At 40.9% G+C, this 15,303-nt stretch overlaps 1 protein-coding gene across 3 annotated transcripts in view; it reads left to right on the top strand.

Annotated features, from left to right (window-relative positions):
• Nucleotides 1–15,303, top strand: part of ASCC3 (activating signal cointegrator 1 complex subunit 3) — a 280,041-nt gene that overhangs the window by 78,024 nt on the left and 186,714 nt on the right. The gene's annotated exons all lie outside the window — the stretch shown is intronic.

The raw sequence follows: 15,303 nt of genomic DNA, 5'->3' as shown, positions 1-15,303 counted from the left end.
ATATTGAGATACTTTTATATCTGTTGTTATGTAGAGATCCTTCTAATTACCCTTCCTCCTCCTGCTTCGTCCAAGAGACATGCTAACACTTGGTTGCATTATTGATCTGAGCATTTATAAACGTAACTTGTAATAATTATTGATTCAGAAGAGTTACATTTTTTCAGTTTTAGCTTTTGGTATATTTTATATTTTTATAAGACTAGAGAAAACTAGACAAGAAAAGATGTCTATATGCAATTAATAATAAAGAGGACCACTGCAGTAATCTAGGATGATGATGTCCTGGACAGCAGTCTTATTTTATTAGAAGACGTGTGCACACATATTGATGCAAACAGTCACCATGCTATGGTAAGCAATAAATAACAAACCAGTACCAATGAGTAACAACAACATCACTGCCAAAACGGAAGTGAGAGCCGAAAAGCATGCTCTGAATCTAACTACAAAGTTATGTGAACAGAATGAACTTAGAATGGAAAAATGCTGTTTTCATTTGCTCTCCTAGCTTGCAATGTAATCCATAAAATCGCACCTCATCACTAAAACTGCTTACATCCAGTAAAGAAGAAGGGAAATAAAATTAAAAAAATGAAAAAAAACGAAAACAACATTTCAGGCATTATCAAGAAATGTGCATGGAAAATAGTTTGCAAAGTTGACATTTTATTGCCATATTAGTTGGAAATTATTAATATATACAAAATGTTAATTTAGAGTAACATATTAATTTAAGTGTAGAAAAACTGTCTGCTTCATCGTGCTCTCCTATTTGAGTCCAAAATACCACTAGTAGCAGAATTTGTCATCTTCCTTTGAGGAAGTGGCTAAAGTAGATTTATGTAGCATAGAATCAAGAAGGAAATGGCAAAGGGACAACATAGGTAAAAATAATTTTTTTTCATAGCATTGAAATTTATTGGGTTTTTATCTGCAACTTACTCATCTTTAAAGGATTTCTACAGTTGTGTATGTACCTCATAGGATAGAAACACTCGTGAAATGTGGTGTATTTGTTGTTCCTAAATTGGGGTGGGGGCATGGAGGTGGAAGAAGAATGATTTCCAGAAAAGGAAAAATTTGGAAACCATTATGTTATTTGTGACCCAAAATTTAGTTCCTAGATTTTCAAAGGAACTACAATTAAAGCATTGATAATAGCTTTGCTTCTTTGCTCTTCAAAACATCTGAAAGGCTAAAAACAAATTATATATCAAGGCCAAAAATTCTTGGACTGTCAAATACTCATTTTTGTTTCCTTTTGGTTATTGCAGCTAGTCAGTCTTCCTTCCTTTAGGATTAATGAGAATTTTAGGTGGTGCGGAAGAGAGGGAACACAAATCCAAGAGTAATTGCTGCTGCTGTTCTTACAGACTCTGAAGCCCAGCAGTGGGCTTTGTTTTATTGCTGCTTATCAAAGTGCACAGAAAATATGTACCTTTATTATAAACTGAGGAAAGGACACGTGCTGGATTTTGCCTATTGTTCTTTGCACGTATTATTTCCTATGAAGACTCGTAAGCTTTTTTTCATCAACTGTGCAATTAAACCACCTCATCCAAGCTGGGTTCTTTCATGGCTTTTTACCCTATATTAAATTGATTCTTGCTTCAAAGCTTTATTTTGCTTTCAGCCTTTCTAACATGCACATTTCTCAAACATGAATATTCTGATAGGTGTTGCTGCTTTATTTGTGGTTTCAGAGTTGCTTTGCCAATCATTACCCTGCTTTCTAGCCTTTACTGGTGTCGCAGATGAAGTCGCTCTGTTTAAGTGTAAAGCAATTTTCCCTATAAGGATTAACATTATAGAAGATGGCTACATGTACACAATTTCAATATATAGAGATTGTATGTATAGCATGGAGGATAAAAGGCAGTAGTAGGATCATCAACTGAAGTAGATGCAGGCATTTCAGGTTGGATTATTGTTTCAAAAGATCTCAGCTGATTCTTCTAGGAAACAGAAGGCCAGATATAAATCTTCCATGACAGTAGTCTTCTGCCTCTTTTCTGAGCAGTTACATTTTCAGCACCTTCATTTTCATCCTCAGGTGAATCAAGTCAGTCATAATGAAAGATGTAAAAATGAGGTGATTGTCAAATATTAGAAGTAGCACTTCAGTGACAGTCCTGACAATTTTCTCCTTCATTTCTATCCTGCATGCTTTATCCTTTATACTTGGACTGTGTGTATTTAAGTATGTGTATTTTGTAGGTTATTATGTGCACCTGTTATGCTTGTTCTATGGAGGAAAAATTGCTTTATCTGACAAATTGCTAATTCACACTTCTCAGGAAGCCACTGTTAATGTACAGTGGAGCCTGCTTGTTGTTACTTTTGCTAAAAATATTTTTCTGTGCTTTCCATGCTGTTATAGAATCATAGAATCATAAAATAGTTAGGGTTGGAAAGGACCTTTACGATCATCTAGTTCCAGCCCCCCTGCCATGGGCAGGGACACCTCACATTAAACCATGTCACTCCAGGCTCTGTCCAACCTGGCCTTGAACACCGCTGTGGATGGAGCATTCACAGCTTCCCTGGGCAACCCATTCCAGTGCCTCACCACCCTCACAGTAAAGAACTTCTTCCTTATATCTAATCTAAGCTTCACCTGTTTAAGTCTTAACCTGTTATCCATTGTCCTATCACTACAGTCCCTAATGAAGAGTCCATCCCCAGCATCCTTTTCTCATTCTCATTTCTCTGTTACTTATATTAATCAAGAAGGCATCCTTGTCTCCTGCTGCTCCATACTTATATGGTATTATACATAAGATGGTTTTACTTCATGTTATTCCACGCTATACTTTGAAAATTCATTTACCGTACAATGGTTCCAACACGTACTTCAGAAGCCAAGCTCTTCAAAAAAGTTGTTTCTAATTTTATCAACAATGAAACTCCCTTAAAAATAAAAATACATGTTATATTGACTCTTCAGTTGATCTTCTAACTTGCTCCCTTCATCTTGTGCAGAGAAAGCTGTAACTACTACTTAAGCTGTGTCTTAAGATGCGAGATGCATGTTAAAAGTGTGAGACCCAATTTTCCTTCATGTCTTTGTGAAAAGGAGAAAGTGTAAGTACTTAACCTGTCACCTTAATGTTTCAGGCATAAGAGATCCAGGTTTCATTACCAAATAATTTGTACAAAAATAAATGCTTCACTTAACCTGTAAGCAGAAGAAAATAAACTTGTTACAAACAAGTTTGCCCAGCAAAATCTTGGAGCAGATTCTCCCGGAAGACATGCTAAGGCACATGAAAATGACAGGGTGCTTGGTGACAGCCAGCATGGCTTCACTAAGGGGAAATCCTGACTGATCAATTTGGTGGCCTTCTGTGATGGGGCTACAGAACTGATGGACAGGGGTAGAGCAGTTGATGTCATCTACCTGGACTTGTGCAAAGCGTTTGACACTGTCCCTCATGACATCCTTGTCTCTAAATTGGAGAGACATCAATTTGATGGATGGACCACTCGGTGGATAAAGAACTGGCTGGATGGCTGCATGCAAAGAGTTGTTGTCAACGGCTCAATGTCCAGCTGGTGACCAGTAACGAGTGGTGTCCCTTAGGGGGCGGTGTTGGGACCAGTCTTGTTCAACATCTTTGTCGCTGACATGGACAGTGGGATTGAGTGCACCCTCAGCAAGTTTGACAATGACACCAAGCTGTGTGGTTCGGTTGATACCCTGGAGGGAAGGAATGCCATCCAGAGGGACCTTGACGTGCTTGTGAGGTGGGCTGATGCCATCCTCATGAGGTTTAACCATGCCAAGTGCAAAGTCCTACACCTGGGTCGGAGCAATCCCAGGCACAGCTACAGGTTGGGCAGAGAAGAGATTCAGAGGAGCCGTGTGGAAAAGGACTCGGGGGTGTTGGTTGATGAGAAACTGAACATGATCCGGCTTCAGTGTGCGCTCACAGCACAGAAAGCCAACCGTATCCTGGGCTGCATCAAAAGGAGCATGACCAGCAGGTTGAAGGAGGTGATCCTGCCCCTCTACTCTGCTCTCGTGAGATCTCACTTGGAGTATTGTGTGCAGTTCTGGTGTCCTCAGCATAAAAAGGGCGTGGAACTGTTGGAACAAGTCCAGAGAAGGGCCACGAGGATGGTCAGGGGACTGGAGCACCTCCCGTATGAAGATAGGCTGAGGAAACTGGGGACGTTCAGCCTGGAGAAGAGAAGGCTGCGTGGAGACCTCCATAGCAGCCTTCCAGTATCTGAAGGGGGCCTATAAGGATGCTGGGGAGGGACTCTTCATTAGGGACTGTAGAGACAGGACAAGGGGTAATGGGTTAAAACTTAAACAGGGGAAGTTTAGATTGGATATAAGGAGGAAATTCTTTCCTGTTAGGGTGGTGAGGCACTGGAATGGGTTGCCCAGGGAGGCTGTGAATGCTCCATCCCTGGCAGTGTTCAAGGCTAGGTGGGACAGAGCCTTGGGTAAGATGTTTTAGTGTGAGGTGTCCCTGCCCATTGCAGGGGGTTTGGAACTTGATGATCTTAAGTTCCTTTCCAACCCTAACTATTCTATGATTCTATAAATAACACTACCTGTTGTGCTGGTTCCTGTAAAGAGTTTATGTTGCGTTATTAAAGCTTTTTCATAGTCTAAATAATGATACATTAACTTTTCACTTTCTTTTCTCATTAAAAAACAATCAGAGGAAGTTAATTTCCTTACAGTTGATAGGAAAAATATCAGCTCTATTCTCAGCATGTTTGTATACTGACATACTATTATCTAGGAAACTCTGATACTTAAATATCACATAACCCACAATGACATTAAGCATACTTAATAATCTGTTGTTTGGTAAGTTGGTTTTATGTTACTGTTTAGATGCATAATATTCAAAATAATAAATTGTCTATTTTGCTGGGTGGCATTTGATATAATGTGAAATGTTTTGTTAGAAGACAGTGGATTATTTGAGTTATTGTCTTGTGGACTTTTTTGAATGTGCATATTATAGCCGCTCAGTCTTCACTTTATACAGTCTAGAAAATGATGTAACATCAAAATCAACTTGTGGGCTTTCAGATCAGTTTTTTTTGACCTTGTGTTTCCAACAAATATACTGGTAATAGTTATCTTTTGAAAGTTTGAAGAATAAAACCAGGATCAGAGCAGTATAGATTTATAATCTAATCACCAAGTCCAAAGACACTGCCCTGCACTGGGCATAATGAATTGTAAGCTGGATCGCCTTTAGGCAGATGTAGAAGTCCTTTCTGGCCCTAACAATTAGAAACTTTTAAAGGCAGTGGTCATCAAAGACTATATAGGAGATAATTTCTTCTTAATGCTTTATACATAAAATAACATTAAACAAAGTTAAGATCCTTGGCATAATACAGTGACAATTAATCAAAATTTCTTCCACCTATATAAACTTTTAAAATAAGTTTTCAAATCATCCTGTTAAAGAACTTATACCTCAGCAGTTTTGTATGAGATGTGTTACACTACAACCCTTGTCAACAGCTAGCCTCCTAATTCAAATAAATATATATAAGTGGGTGTTGTGGTTTAAACCCAGTCAGGTAACTCGTTCGCTCACTTCCCCCCCTTTTCTTGCCCTCCCCCTGCTCTCGGAGGGACGGAGAGGAGAATCAAAAAGAATGCAACTCCCACGGGTTGAGATAAGAACAGTTTAGTAACTAAGGTATAACACAAATCACTACTGCTACCACCAATGATAATAATGATAAAGGAAATAACAAGGGAAGAGAATACATCATCTCACCACCAGCCGACCGATAACTCGCCCCCCCAGCCCGACCAAGCTCTGACCGATACCTCCTCCAACCCTGCAGACTCCCAGCCCTTCCGGCTCACTCCCAGTTACATCCTGGGCATGACGTGCTGTGGTATGGAATACCTCTTTGGTCAGTTTGGGTCAGCTGTCCTGTCTCTGCTTCCTCCTGGCTTCCCCTCCTCCCTGGCAGAGCATGAGGCTCACAAAGTCCTTGGCCAAACCAAAACATCCTTGTTATCAGCTCTGTTCCCGAGCTGAAAGTCAAAACACTGCACTGCACCAGCTACCAAGAAGGGGAAAAATGACTGCTACTGCTGAACCCAGGACATTATCCACCCCTTATTCCATACCATTCACGTCATGCTCAGATCCCACATTTTCAATACACCCATCACTCCACTCTTATCTAAGTGCATGGACTATAAAGCTATATCCCTATAAAGCTGCTGAGTCCATCTGGCCCATGATGTCAGGCTCCATCTCTTGTAACAGTCTTCCAGAGCAGGAGAGACTGTGTGCAGTGTTCACACTCGTGAATAACCTGGGCAATAGTGTCCATTGCTAAGTCCACCCCTCGATCATGAGTCCATCTCTATGTGGCATCTCTGCTCTGATGGCCTGAAGTGCCATGGGCCCACCAGGCTTAAAATAATTCACTGTCCCCTTAAGCAGTTTCTGCAGCTTGTTGCTGGGGACTCCATACAGCTGCCTTCCATCTCCAACGCTTCCAAAGCACTGGAGGGGCCCAGTGGACTAGATACTTGCCCATACTGTCACACACACCCTGCCACTCGTGACTGTCCAGCCTTGGGGAAAACCTCTTGGTCCCCCTACATCGTCGTCCAAACCCAGACAAGACCCAAACCTGACTCTGCTTAACTTTTGAGATCAGACAAAATGGTGGTGGGTAGAACACAGTCTGTGTGTGTGCCAACATGCTGATCCCCATCACAATCAGCAGGCAGGTCCCAAGGATACCCAAAGGCCATTCAAAACCTTCAGAACTCTCAGTTGATGCTGCTGTACTTGTCACTGGGGCTGGTGCAGCTGCTGTGCTTGCCGGCTCTCCCACCGCCAGCTTCTCTTTTCCTGAGTCCAGCTCTTCCTCCTCTGCCTTGCTGGGAAATGCTGCGTGGTCTCCTGCATCCTCCTGGGGCTCGGCGGGCGGCTTCCGGGGAATGCTCTCGGCCGTCTCAGGGCGGGGCTCGGCCGCGGGGCTCAGCTCCTCCGCGGGGCTCGGCTCCTCCGCCGCCTTCTCCCGCTGCTCGGCAGCCGCCTCCTTCCTCTCCTCGACCGCCCCGACCTCCTCCACCGGCAGCCGTCCCCTCGCGGCCTCCGGCCCCGCTCCCGCCGCCGCTTGGTCCCCGGGGCCGCTCTCCCGGGCCGCTTCAGCAGCCGCCGGCTCCCGGGGCCGCTCCCCCTCGGCTCCCCGCAGCCTCACGAAGATGGAGAGTAGGGTGAGGGCCAGGACGGTGAAGAGCAGCCGGACGGCCAGGTACAAGTCCACGGCCACGTCCGTCCCGCCCTGCTGCTGGAGCCCGCCCGTATTACAAGCCATTGCCATAAAGCACAGTGAGACAAGAACCTTAGCCCAGGCCCCATACTTGATAAACACTATCACAGCAAATACCGGCTCTACGTAAGTTACAACATTCTGAAGCTGTGAGATCAAGCAAAACAACTCTGAGACCCAATAAATCAGCATTGTGACGAGTGACTATTAATCTGGTCAGATCTGTCCTTATCTCAACCCTTCGAGCCCCACGTTGGGCGCCAAAAGAACTGTTGTGGTTTAAACCCAGTCAGGTAACTCGTTCGCTCACTTCCCCCCCTTTTCTTGCCCTCCCCCTGCTCTCGGAGGGACGGAGAGGAGAATCAAAAAGAATGCAACTCCCACGGGTTGAGATAAGAACAGTTTAGTAACTAAGGTATAACACAAATCACTACTGCTACCACCAATGATAATAATGATAAAGGAAATAACAAGGGAAGAGAATACATCATCTCACCACCAGCCGACCGATAACTCGCCCCCCCAGCCCGACCAAGCTCTGACCGATACCTCCTCCAACCCTGCAGACTCCCAGCCCTTCCGGCTCACTCCCAGTTACATCCTGGGCATGACGTGCTGTGGTATGGAATACCTCTTTGGTCAGTTTGGGTCAGCTGTCCTGTCTCTGCTTCCTCCTGGCTTCCCCTCCTCCCTGGCAGAGCATGAGGCTCACAAAGTCCTTGGCCAAACCAAAACATCGCTTGTTATCAGCTCTGTTCCCGAGCTGAAAGTCAAAACACTGCACTGCACCAGCTACCAAGAAGGGGAAAAATGACTGCTACTGCTGAACCCAGGACAGTGGGGCTGACATTTTAAAGTCAAAATAAATTTTGTCATGTTTTTTCTTTACTTTGTGCCCCAGAGCTGCAGATATAAGCCAAATTTCATTTATTAGTGCTACGTATCTTGCTCTGCACTGAAGACTCTTAGATTGTCATGAGTCTTGCTCGCTATAGATATATCTTGGTGTTAAGGCCAGATTATCAGTGATTTCTGTGTTGCTGAAATTACGTAGTAGTTGAAAACAAATCTGATCAGATTTTGAAAGCAGGCTAATTTCCCCAGCCTTATAAATCTCTATATCTCTTTGTTCCTTCTTCTCATATTCTTGGAGTTAAAGGGATTCAGAGAGCCAAAGAAGGAAATTTATTGTCTTTTAAATAAATATTATGGGGAAATGAATCAAACTATTATTGTGTGAATAGTCTTGATTCTGCCACTTCTGAACAATTGAATACTTATTTGGTATGTTTTTGTGGAATACAGTTTTAATTTTTTTTTAATAGAGGGAAGTAATTCCATTATTGTTGTTGTTCTTGATCAAGAAACTGATTATACAGAAAGCAAGGTTATTAATTTAAAATGTACTACCGGATTTTCTGTAGTTTTTACGTAGAGCTAAAGTATTCCAAGGCCCACATGAAGAGATCTATACATTTACTGAACTGCAAGGCTGTGCCTGTCACTGTGGGTCTACCAGCCTTTACAGAAACAGACAATTCTAAACCTTTAAGGTTTCCTCAGGCCTCAAATAAGTCTCTTTTTTTCTGTTCTGGATCTGATAAAAATCAATTGCATGTCTGATTAAAGAAAGGGGTATCGGAAGCAAACATTTTATCTGACCTTAGTCTGTTTTCAACCTAAAATGCTTTTAAAGGCTTCTTCTTAACATGGATCAGAAGTGGGAAACCTAGAATGTCATTAACCTGTTGATTTTCTTTTAAACTGCCTTAATAAACTTTTGTAGTCTCACAATTCTGACAAATTCCCAGGTGCTCAAATAAGTCAAAGTGTAAATTTGTTTGCTGTAGTGTCCTTCATCCATATGCAGAGAAATATGCAGAGGCACGAAGTGAAAGATTAGACTTTTTATCCGTGCAGCTCAGTTTGAGGAAAAATAGATGATGGCTGGGGAGCTGGTGGTGCTAAGAAAGTCCTGCTAAACCTGTTTTGCATTGTCAGTTAGAAAATGGGCAACTAGCTGTCATATCTATTCTCTGCTTGTTAGCCTCTGTAAGTTAAACCACGTTGCTTTCAGAGTTGATTCTTAATGTTGCTCACAGTTTATGTGAAAACTATTTTAATATATTGCTAAGAAACCATCTTTCAACGCTGTAGATTTTAGAAGTGATATTACTTTCATTTGCCCAGTAATGAGCACATTGAGCAGCTTAAAAATGTGAATGATTTCCAAGATCTCAATTAAGGAGAAAAGTACCCACAGCAATAAGTAAGCAGAGTGTCTTTTCATCACCTTATAAGCACCATGTGCTCATTTTTGGGATGTCTATGCCCAGCCACTGGCAGGTGCCAGCTCCAGCAGCCTCACCACAGGGTACGGCTGAGCTCTGCAGCCAAGATGGTGGTGACTCTAATGCACCTAGTTAAGAAGGGGCAAAACCACTGTGCAGGAGTTGAGAAAGGGTATTGAGGGCAAAAGTGTGAAAAGCAACCCTTCAGACACCAGGGTCAGAGCAGAAGGAGGGGAGAAGGTACTCCAGGCACCAGAGCAGAGATTCCCCAGCAGACTATGGAAGAGGTCATGGTGGAGCCATGCATTCCCACTGGAGCCCTGGGAGGTACCCACACCACAGCAAGTGGATGGAGCCCCAGAGAAAACTGTAGTCCATGGAGAGCTCATGCAGGAGGATGCTCATGGATGGAAATGCATCCCATGGAAGGGCCCATGTTGGTGCAGTTTGTGAAGAACTATTTGTAAGAGGCACCCCACATTGGAAGGGAGAGAAGGTGTGAGGAAGGAACAGCAGAGATGTAGGGTTATGGACTGATTGCAACCTGCATCCCCAGGAGGGAAAGAAACTGGGAACAAAGCAGCGAAGTTGAGCCTGGGAGGAAGGAGGACTAGGAGGAAGGGGTATTTAGGTTTTGTCTTTGTTTCCTCACCATTGTACTGTATTTTTAATTTGCAATAAACCAAATTATTTTAGAATCATAGAATAGTTAGGGTTGGAAAGGACCATAAGATCATCAAGTTCCACCCCCCCTGCCATGGGCAGGGACACCTCACACTAAACCATCTTACCCAAGGCTTCGTCCAACCTGGCCTTGAACACTGCCAGGGATGGAGCATTCACAGCCTCCCTGGGCAACCCATTCCAGTGCCTCACCACCCTAACAGGAAAGAATTTCCTCCTTATATCCAATCTAAACTTCCCCTGTTTTAAGTTTTAACCTGTTACCCCTTGTCCTGTCACTACAGTCCCTAATGAAAAGTCCCTCCCCAGCATTCCTATAAAGGCCCCCTTCAGATACTGGAATGTCTCCATGCAGACTTCTCTTCTCCAGGCTGAATAGCCCCACCTTTCTCAGCCTATCTTCATACGGGAGGTGCTCCAGTCCCCTGATCATCCTCGTGGCCCTGCTCTGGACTTGTTCCAACAGTTCCATGTCCTTTTTATGTTGAGGACACCAGAACTGCACGCAATACTCCAGGTGAAGTCTCAATTTTGATTTTCCCCAAATCAAGTCTGTTTGTGACAGTAATTGGTAGATGACTTCCCAGTGCTTATCACGACCTATGGGCTTTTCTGTCGTATTTTCTTTCCCTGTCCAGTTGAGGGACCCACTAAGGTCAATGCATCACAGCTAGTATTAGTTCTGGACTTTTCTAAAATAAAGTTATTGCTTTCCTTGAAATGCTACTTTTGGTATTTCAAATCCAAGCAAAATGCTTTATTAGCTTATCACAAATTTTATTAGCTGGTTATTCTTTTTAACTTCAGTTAGCTATTTATAATGGAAATAAAAGTAGTTTAGAATAAAAGGGCAATTTTTATTGAAAACCATGAGTAATACAACAGTACTGATAGTGGTTTTGAAAACACCAGTGTTGTAAATGAAAGCTGCATTTGCATTGGCAAATACATTTGTCTGATTACTGAACAAAATGCTTTTCTTGAGGAGAGGAAATAGCCTGAAGGACTGAATGTTTTTTGACATCTCGAAGATTAGCTGATTAATTGTACTTGTGATGGCAAGGCAGAAGTGAGAAGGGAAACAAAGACCACAGAAACATCAGAGCTGAATAGGGCAAGTAGTTCTGAGAACAGCAAATGGCATTGGGACCTTTGAGTAATACGGATGATCAGTCTGATAGATTCTGGCAGCTGATAGACCCTGATATTAAGTCATGAAGGCTTTATTCTCTATTGGAATCTGATACTAATAAAGTGGAATAATGCTTTTTTTCTTAAGTTCTTATCTGCAATATAAAACTAATCAAGTCTGAAACTATTTGAAGCAAAAGAAGGCTATAAACTTGAGGTGCCTTCTGTTTCATTCTACAGCTTTCTTTTTTTTCATACACTGTTTCTCATTTCCTGTGCTTTAATAAGATACAGAGATGCTTCTAGGTAAAAGCAAGTAGTGAGCTTGATTCCTGGTACTTTTCCTATGGAAATGGAAAGATATAAATTTTGTTAATTTTTAGTCCATTATGTTCTATGATACTCTACTATGTACTTTGGATGGCTAGTTCTTCAATAAAAAGGACTCTGTGTAAAAGAAAAATCTTGTAAGCAGGATTTAGTGGTATGTATTTTTTTTTACTACCATTTTTCTTGGCATCCTTACTGTCTATTTCATAGGCTTTGGTAGGAATGCTCTTCCAGGGAGCAGTTATAAACAAACACTCTTAAACATTACTGGTATGAAATTTAATTAAATTGTGTGCTAAAAAGACCTCCTAGTCTGAAATTGTAGGCTTTGCAACATGCCCTTAATTGCAAGTAGCTTGGCCTTTTGGTCACATATATAATGCTAAAATGTATGAAATTACATTACTTTATGAAATTAAAACACGGAAAAAACTATTGCATTTCTGATTCATCCCAAAACTTTATTTTGCGCAAAAAGATTTCTATTTCTAAACTGTCTGTGTTGGTAAAGTAGCCGTCAAAATTTCTTGATTACTAAGGAATATATCAAACAGAATCTATAGGAACTTTATTTCTCAGTATCCTCTATTGAACACAGTGATGTCATCTAACCATGCATGTCACCATACTCATACAAAAATGGGTGACGAAGAATTATGATTTTTTTTTTAATTCGGAATATTAACAGCTCTTCTCCCTCAATAACAATTCTCAGGCTTTTGTGTTGTACTGCATTTGAAATCATATATAGAACATATTTTTTTTCCATTTGACAATAACAATTGTCAATTGTTATCCCATTCATATTCTCATATCATTTTGTGAAAACTATGTGAAGTGCTTACACTGAAAAATTACATAGAATGTGCAATCTAAAGTGCCTTTGAAACAAGATAATGCTATTTTATTTTCCCATCTCTTGGTGCTTCATCACTGTCTAATCTCTTTCTCCTCCTCTGGTATTTTTGTCCGTCACTGTGATTGTATGCTCTGATGTCAGTCTTCTGTAATTGACCCTTGCCTCCAATTCCATGCCATTGATGTTTTATGTGCAGCTGTTGAAAACTCTTGTATTACTGCTGACTTTAGATACCAGTCTGTTTCCAGGAGCAGAGTGGTTCTTTGCTCTAGAAACTTTGGATGCATTAGATGCAATAAAATCTACAAATCTTTTTTGATATGAGGAGATAAACTGTCATAAAGTGGCAATCAGAAGTGATCCAGCGATTATAAAGCTCATAGATACAGAAAAGACCTCCAAAAGTTGTTTGTTTCAAATAAATGCTGAGCCTGCTTAATAGTCCCTCTTTTGCTATTCCAAGAATGAAAAGTAGTGCTGAATTCTGCACACACCTGTGGCTTCAGGAGCAGAATATCCTCTTTTGATCAGCATTTGGACTGGGAGATATAATTTATCAAGAGGACATCAAAATCCAATACAAAAAAGAAAGAGGAGGGGTCATGTCTCTTGAGAAAACTCAGTATTTCTCAGTAGTGCAACCTCGCTGGAAGAAAATGTCCTATTTTATGATTTTTCAAAGTTATGCACAATTAAGAGTCTCTCTTCCCTTAAATGAGGTAAAAACATTGCCGTTCAAATGGGAGAGATATATGAAAATGTTCAGAACATAAATGTTTGCTGAAGTTTATCACTGAGTCAAGAAAGATCAGAATCTTTTTGTACAGTGGATTTCTGTATCTCAGAGTTATCTCCATTTCACACTGTCATCTCATATGAATTTCCTTTGTTTCAAAAGTCTTCACAGTTGGAAAAATAAAATCTTGCTCCCTGCTTCATTGTCCAGGGCATATTGTGTTTTAAAAAAAAAAAAAAGAAACCCAACAAAAAACCCCACACAAACAAAACCCACTATTCAGAGTTTTTTGAGGCAGTGAGGCTTGATAGGACTCCACAGACTTCACACATATCTTTTTCTGTCTTACTTCTTAAACTTTTTTTCTGTAAATGTTAAGTGTATTTCTTAATTAGTGTTTAGTTCTGAAAACAAGACTATTAAAATCAGAAGGGATGTGTCTTTTTATGCATGCAAATGCCTACTCTATTGGGTTTAAAGATAGGAAGCACTGTTTTTTAAGGGTTTGATCTTGTCAGTCTCTTCACCAGTAAGTACACTCACAGTTGATAGCAGTCTGGTGACCAGTAGCACCCAGGTCTTCAGCTGGGCTGAATTCATTCTCCTCAGCTTCTTGAAAGGAAAAAGTGGAACCCCAAAAACATTTTCATGGATGAGCAGAAGGAAAAAAAGCTAGTTATTTTTCCAAGATTATCCTCTTCAGAGATTCAAAGTAGGAAATGACAAAAGGTAAATGAAGACACAATCTGGATTAAGTGAAGCTGCATTGACTAGTATCTGAAACAGATAAAAAAATTTGGAGCCCTCTCCCTCCCAGTTTGGGTGCACTTTGGTAATTTCACCATGCCCATCCAGCTCACATCCGGAACAAGTTTTCTGTTTGTTGGTACTGTAGTGCAATTTCTTGACCTCTTAAAGGCAAGAAAGGAGTATTTCCATGCGTGTCTTTTTCATGAAGTATATGGTTTTCCCACTGTTTTCTTCCTTTCTCACACCAACTTAGGGAAATAGTAAAGATGGTGAAAAAAAAAATTGACGTTAAACAGCAGAGATGCAACCTCGGGCTTTCCATGTTAATTCTTTGACTGAGTCCTTTAACCCTCAGAAGTAGGGCAGTAAATTCTGTGACTTCACATGTGGTACTCCTGGTTGCCTCTGATGATGAAAATGATTAAGAAACAAATCAATTTTGTTTGTGGCTAACTTTTCAGGGGGTTTAGTTAATAAGCTTGTTGCTTAGTTGTTTTTTGTTGCTGGGACAACTACATTGCTTTCTCAGGTTTATGTTATTGATCTGTGCCTTCAGCAGTGTGCTGCTTTTTTTTTTTTTCTTGTTTGTTTTTTTTTTTTGGCATAAGTCTTCCAATATTGTAGTGGGATTGTTGGAAGCCCTTCTGATTTACTGCTTTCATTAATATATGTGTCTATGACAGCTAAGATTTTGCTGGGGGGGAAAGTACTGATACATCATGAAGAAGTAGCAATTTGAATAAAAAATAGTAGTCCTTTATAAGGAACTGGAGGTGCTGCTGCCTGTGACCTAAATTAATTTCTTCATTTATGCCAGAATCCATCTTGATTTTAGTAAAGTCCACTTCCATGCTTCACAAATTAGAAATCATTACTCTAAGACATTAATTTATGTTTTATTTGAAATAATCTATATTTCAAATAGACAGATATAGTGGATTATTATACTGCATGCCTGCTTGCTTGCTGCTCTTGCATAATGTGTAGAATTTTAGTACAGCCTTTGAGTAACCTACTTTGTGTTCACTAATCAAATGCCACATACCCTGATAAAGCATGTAATTGACTGGCATTCTTTGGTATGACTCACTTGGCTAAAATCTCTATTTAGATTGGGTTGGAAGGTGGGAGGTAATTTTTGGTTTAGCAGTAAAATTTAGTTGAAACAATGCCAGATAAAATTGCAGTAATTTTGAACAACAGGAAAAAAAATGTTCTATGTGTTCTGCAGT

Source organism: Pezoporus occidentalis, unplaced genomic scaffold, assembly GCF_034315485.1.
Source record: "Pezoporus occidentalis ecotype Australia unplaced genomic scaffold, CSIRO_AGI_Poc_V1 ctg13, whole genome shotgun sequence".
NCBI classification, from domain to species: domain Eukaryota; kingdom Metazoa; phylum Chordata; class Aves; order Psittaciformes; family Psittacidae; genus Pezoporus; species Pezoporus occidentalis.
This window is presented reverse-complemented; position numbering and strand designations above follow the sequence as displayed.